This window comes from Cyphomyrmex costatus, unplaced genomic scaffold (assembly GCF_001594065.2).
Source record: "Cyphomyrmex costatus isolate MS0001 unplaced genomic scaffold, Ccosl1.0 scaffold257, whole genome shotgun sequence".
Taxonomy (NCBI): Eukaryota; Metazoa; Arthropoda; class Insecta; order Hymenoptera; family Formicidae; genus Cyphomyrmex; species Cyphomyrmex costatus.
Genome location: NW_017276660.1, coordinates 136,161 through 142,869, shown reverse-complemented (window position 1 = coordinate 142,869; position 6,709 = coordinate 136,161).

The window sequence follows — 6,709 nt, the reverse complement described above, 5'->3', positions numbered from 1 at the left end:
CTTCTTGAGTGAAAAATTTTAAACACGACAAATAACGATATTTAATTAACGGTAAAAATAAAAAAATTAATTCTAAAAAATTGTCACTGAGCATTCGAACTGAACACTATTATTACACACTCGGAAAGACTTGGTATAACGCGATAAAACTCTCAAAATCTTTGAACTCGACTACTGACAGTGTGTATACCGATCTCTCCGCTTTTATATGCTACTAAGGGTAGGTGTTGCATTTCATGAAAATTCGAGAATATTTTTATTTTAACAAATCATAGTCGAAGTTGAGGAGGATTAACTATCATTGGTCGACGGATACATTAAGTGTTACGTCCAGTGGAATCTATGATTTTATGACGAATAAACAAAAAACATAGCTTTTAAACTGAGAACCGTCGATCTCGGACAATATCGTAAATCAGATAGGGGTAAATCCTGTTCAAACAAGAACGTACATGTCTAGACGGGTATGTCAGCTAATAAAAGTGAAAATATGAAAATTCACGTAAGAACAACATGAATCATAACTAGATCGCTCGGAAAGGATGATAAATCCCCCTCTCTCAGAAGAAAACTAAACTCGCCAATGGGTGACTGAAAATTCTGTAGAAAAAAATGGTATCCAATAAGCGTTAGACAACTAAAACCTTATGCAGGCGGATTCAACAGTCACATTTAGTTTTCCACTGCAGTCGTCGAAAAGAATCTACGAAGACACTTCGTTAATCGAGAGTTTAGTTTCCACCATTTTGTGCAAAGATGTCTAACCGTCATTGTTCATCGATTCCGCATTTACTTCGTAATCGTGAATTCGGTTACCGCAACGTGCTGACGCGTACCGATACTTGGTGTCAAAGACATTCACAATTGCAAGAGGGTTATATTGAGAATTTTTATGAGAATAATTAATTAACAAAAACAGGAACATGTATTAATACATGTTGGGAAAAAGGAAAATATTGTTTAAGTGATTACCTTCATTACGGGGATAAAAAGATATGGGTGGAACGGCCTTTATGGTGGTGTGACGTTATTGATATCTAAAATTAATAACGTTGAAGGGGAGACGGTTTAAAAGCAGTTCGCGCAACATCACTGCATCACTCGTTTTCAAGAATTCGTTTGGTTGCAATCTCCAGCGCTATGGATACGTATAATCAACAAGCATTGTAAGTTATCACTTATATCTATGATAAATATTCTATATCTGTGAAAATTTCTATGAAAATATTCTATATTTATTCTTTATTGCAGCACACGTAACATTATGGGGAGGACATTTGCACTAACATTCGCAGCGTACAAATTTCTCGAGATCGGGATCGTCCCGGGACCGATGTCTGTTACGTCCCGATTGGTTCGCGATGCTTATGCTGCGGAAGAGACGCATCGCGGGGAGAAGGGGGAACGCGAGCGCGGAGCGGGGCGCGCGGGGTGAAGCCTCGGCTTCTCAGCTGATTCTATATTTGTGTATTTTAGGCAGGCTGCTGTCAACAGTGCCGAAAGGCACAATATTATGTCTTTATCTTGAAAGGTAGTCTTTATAGCCAGGGGCTATTGACTATGTAATTCTGAGCAAAATTCGTAATGCAAGAGACCATCGTATCCTCTTTTTAGAAATTAAATTGAGAGATTTGAGGAAGCGTCAGAGTCTTGTACCATATTGAGATGGCATTCATGGTTCATCATATAGCTTCACTCATCCACATCTCTCTTTGGGGAGGATAGGAGGAGGTAATTAGAAGAAAAAATGAAATAATCAAAACCGAAACTAATTGAATTTTAATAAATGTATATATATATATATATATGTATATATGTATATGGTAGGAATAATAGTAGTAATAATAGAAAACAGAAAATATAACAATAATAATAATAAAAGTATAATAATATTGAATAGAAATCAGGTATCAGTTGTATACTTTAATGATTAATATTAATAGCCTTTAGTCCTTGCCCTTTTTCTTAAGACTTGTGATCAGTATGGGCCTGTAGTAATAATAGAAAATAGAAAATACAACAATAATAATAATAAAAGTATAATAATATAGAATAGAAATCAGGTTGTATACTTTAATGATTAATATTAATAGCCTTTAGTCCTTGCCCTTTTTCTTAAGACTTGTGATCAGTATGGGCCGAGTTGGTTTTCTAATAGGCGCCACGCATACGGGTGGAGGGGAGCAAGGACGCGGCCCTGGTCGCGGAATCGGTTTTGACGGGTTCCTTACGGGTTGATCCTTCGGGACTTGCTTTTCCGCGGCCGGTGTTTTGGCGACGTCTGGTGGTTCGGGGGCCCAGTAGATAGAAGGATCGAACGTTCCGCCCTTGGTATATTCGCGGATGACTTCCCGAATTCGTACCTTTACGCCACCCCTCTTGCTCCTTATTCGTCTCTTCCTGAGTTTTTTTGGCATCTATTGATTTTAACGAAGGTTCTGAAGGTACGGCTGCTCGAAACTAATTTCTGCATTTTTGAATTTACTCTAATCTAATTGTAGGTGGTTATCGTTCCGGGATTGTAGATTCGTTAAATTGGACGTTAGAAAGAAAATATTATAACCCTAATGTGAAATAGAAACCTTCAGAGTTTAATGCAGAATATTCTGAGCACGGGTATCAATATTCCGAGAGTGCGGGTAAATATTCCGGCAAATTGATGTGATTCTCGGTACGCGAATAATATTTTGTTCTCCGGTGAAAGAGAACTGTCTTGAGTTTGTAATTTCTAGCGGCCAAGATTTTAATGTTTTTAACGATTATTGATCTACTTGTAAGTTTAAATTTCGGGATTTCCGATACAAAAGAAGATACTCAGTGGATATTATTGTTACTAAAAATTTGTGGTTAAGAGAAAAAACGAAGAGTTCTTGTTTCCGGATGTAAGTTCCAAAGCATATACGAATGTTGTTAGAAATAACCTCTCTCAATAATGTAATGAAAATTCTCAGATAATTGAGAATGATTTGAATGTGCAATTTCCTGAATTTTAAGACTTGTTAATAGTTCTTCGAGTTAAGTGAAGAATATAGCAAAGTGTAATGGTTCTTAATTAGTAAGAGATATTCTAAGTGCGACATGAGAGAAATTATTCTAAGTGTTTCCCGACTTATATCTATTATGGATAGGCAGTGAGTGTTAATACAGTAACTTTCGAACGCCAAAAAGGCGCGGACGAAAGTTGGCTAAGTATAGGAGGGAAGTTAGATTGATTCCTGGACGCCAAGGGGCGCGGACAAGAATCGGCTTGTGATATGGTACTTGTAGAAAGGAAGCCGCAGAAACGCCTGTCGGCGCGAGGTATAATTACCTTGTCTTTGGCTCAGTTTAAAGAGGAATAGGTACGCTCCGCTGGAATCGGCGCGTTTATATACAGACCGCTTGGTAGCGTCTCGCGGTAAGGGGATGTTATTTCCTTGACTGTCTTGTGTCCGTGTAAGGATCTTCTAGAAATTTCCTCAATTCTTAAATCGTTAATTTTTCCCTTAATTGTACAGAATTTTGAGGCGCGGGTGCGAGAGGTCGATAGTCTAGCCGGTAGAGTTCATATAGCCGCGCCGGCTCCGCGTGAGTTGCATTACGGCGCGAGTAACATGTATACAAAGATGCGGCGAGTTTTTCTTCCCGTGTTTTCGGTAGCCCGCTTCTTCGCGAGATTACTGAGAATCAACCGTTCGCGAAAGAAGCTATGTTTACTTAGGCTTCTTATTCGGAATTGACGGAGTCATTACTTGTCAGATGAATATGCAAGTGTTCCCATGCTCGCTGGCGTACCACCGGTGTGTTTGAAACTGCATGGAAGTGCATTACCGAGATGCAACGCGGTTTTTCTTAGATTCTGCCTGAGATTATCGATAATTTTCAGGTTTGACTAACTTAATCTTATTATTTCATGAATATCTTTTCGTTGGCAGTGGTGTTTTTATGTCTAAATGCATCCCTGTTGCATTTTTACCCCTAAGTAGTTGGCGCAGGCGCAGTTACGCTCGATTTGGTTTCGGCCGTTTAGACGCGTGTTACAAGCCTCTGTGTGTTCGTATTACTCACACTAGTTAAGTTAGTGTTCGCGGTGTAGTGACGGACGCGGTGCCGTATAGTAGGCGCATCGGACGTTACAGTATAAAATCCAGTGTAACGATTGCGATGCTTCGTATGTCGGACAGACGAGCAGACAATTGAAAACTAGAATCACAGAACATCGTAATCACATCAGACATAACACTTCTGTCCGTTCTGTTATAACTGAGCATATACTTAATCATAATCATTATTTTCAATGGGATAACATAAAGATTTTGGATGAAGAGCCTTGTTATAGAAAACGCATAATATCTAAAATGCTTCATATTAAAAAACAGAAAAATAGTCTCAATTTACAAACAGGTACTGAAGGTCTTCATAAGGCTTATGTATCTATTGTAAATAAAGTTTGACTTTCTAATATAATATCGATATTGTTGGTCTTGCTTGTCAATCTGCATCCGTTATTCAACGTTATTAGTCGTCTTACACAATGTCCACAATGTGCAAACTTTTTTAATTATTTCTTATTGTATTTTGTCTGGTTGACGTATATTAGTAATTCTTTTACCTTTTTTTTTTTTAAAAAAAAGGTAAGTTTATAAAGATAGTACCAAATGGGTTTTACTTTTTAATTTAGTAGAATTTAAATAATAGTATGGTTTTTTACATGGGTTTTTAAAGATAGAATTTAACTTGGTGTAACTAACTCAAAACCGGAAGTTCAAACAAAAATTAGAATAAAGATAGTATCACATGTTTAACATACACTTCAAAATCTTGAATCAAATATAGTGTTCTAGGTGAGAGATCAAACTATAACGGTTTTTTATATTTTAAAAACCCATAAGATATCAATATTAATTTTAAAATTCTTATACGAAACTATTTTAATGTAATACATTTTATTATTGAAAGATAATGAAATGGAAATGAATATATTCAAGTACATGTTCGAGTTAGTATTACATACGTATAATCAAATACGATGTTAATAAAGGTAATAAATTTTTTTGGTATAATGTTATTACGAAATTGATTATCAGAACAATCTTTTCTTACAATATTAATTATTAATTGGAATAATAATTTGTAAACGTATACTTATGAAGATATACGTGATTGAAAACTGGTTAACTTACATTCCAAAACCTTGAACTAGGTCAGAGATCAAACTATAACAGTTTTTTATATTTTAAAAATAAATCACAAAAGATCAGTATTAATTTTAAAAGAATTATATTATTTTTATATTTAATTTTTTAAAAGAATTCTTATGCCAAATTGTCTATTTTAACGTAATACATTTGTTGAATATACGGTGAATGAGACGCCACGAGCATGTGCCCGTCACACGTGCCACCGGGTATTCCGTCAGTAGCGATGTGGTCGAGAAAAGAAATTTGACTTTTCTCTTAGTTCAATTAACTTTATTTGCCGTTCACCGGGATACAGACTGCGTTGGAGCGAAGGAAATCACACGTCGAATGCTTTCGAAAATTTCGTTGTGTTGTAACGGAAAAATGACTTGTACTCCCTCTCTACGTACACGAGAGCTCTGTACGCCCTCTCTAATAATGCGTGTCGCGCCGAAGGCAACTAGACATGCGATCATGACGCGAGACCGTGCATGCCGCAAATACAGTCCTGCGCGGACGGTGAATAATACATAGCTTATGTCTTAAACTATGAAAACGTGAAATAAACAATGAAAGTTTGACTAATTATTATACAACATTTTATTATTGAAAGATAATGAAATACCATGAAAAATGACTCATATATTATTGAAGGTGCCATTAAAGTAACATACACCAACAGTTCCCAACTTTACGTCTGACTTGAATACCTCATTATGTATGCCAAGGTTTTTTACCATTTCATTATCTTCCAATAATAAAATGTATTACGTTAAAATAGACAATATGGTAAGAAAATTTAATAAAAATAAGTAATGAAAAGGCTCAACATGTATAAAACAATACAAAAAAAAGGGCACAGAGCCAAATATGTTTAATGTACGTACATATAATTTAAATATATACATATAAAATTTCCAGACGTTTTGCTCCGATCGGGTCATTTTCAATGTATAAATGTAGAATTTAATATAAATAAATAAATACAATTTCATAAGATTTCTTTTGAAATTAATACTGATCTTTTCTGATTCATTTTTGAGATATAAAGAACTGTTATTCTGATCTCTCACCTAGAACACTATATTTGATTCAAGATTTTGGAGCTCTCATGTGTATGAGTTAACCAGTTTTCAATCACGTGTATCTTCATAAGTATATGTTTACAAACTATTATTATAATTAATAATTAATATTGTGAGGAACGATTATTCTATTAATCAATTTTGTAATGACATTATACCAAAACACTTATTACGTTATACTAGAATCTTTTTAAGACCGTACAATTGATAAACAATAATAAACAAGAAGAAGAAGCCAATAACGGTCGAAGCTGGATCACAGTGCATATTATAATTGTGTGAATTTTACATACTGCGTATGTAATCCCCCCAAAATTCGTGACGCTGATAGTTTTTCAGCATTAACGCATACATACTTACTACCGCAGTAATGTCACTTAGTTAAATTGAAAAGCAATCTAACAATTTTGATGCTTATAGCATCTTATGGATCTTAATAATATGTTGAAAGACATATATTAAAAT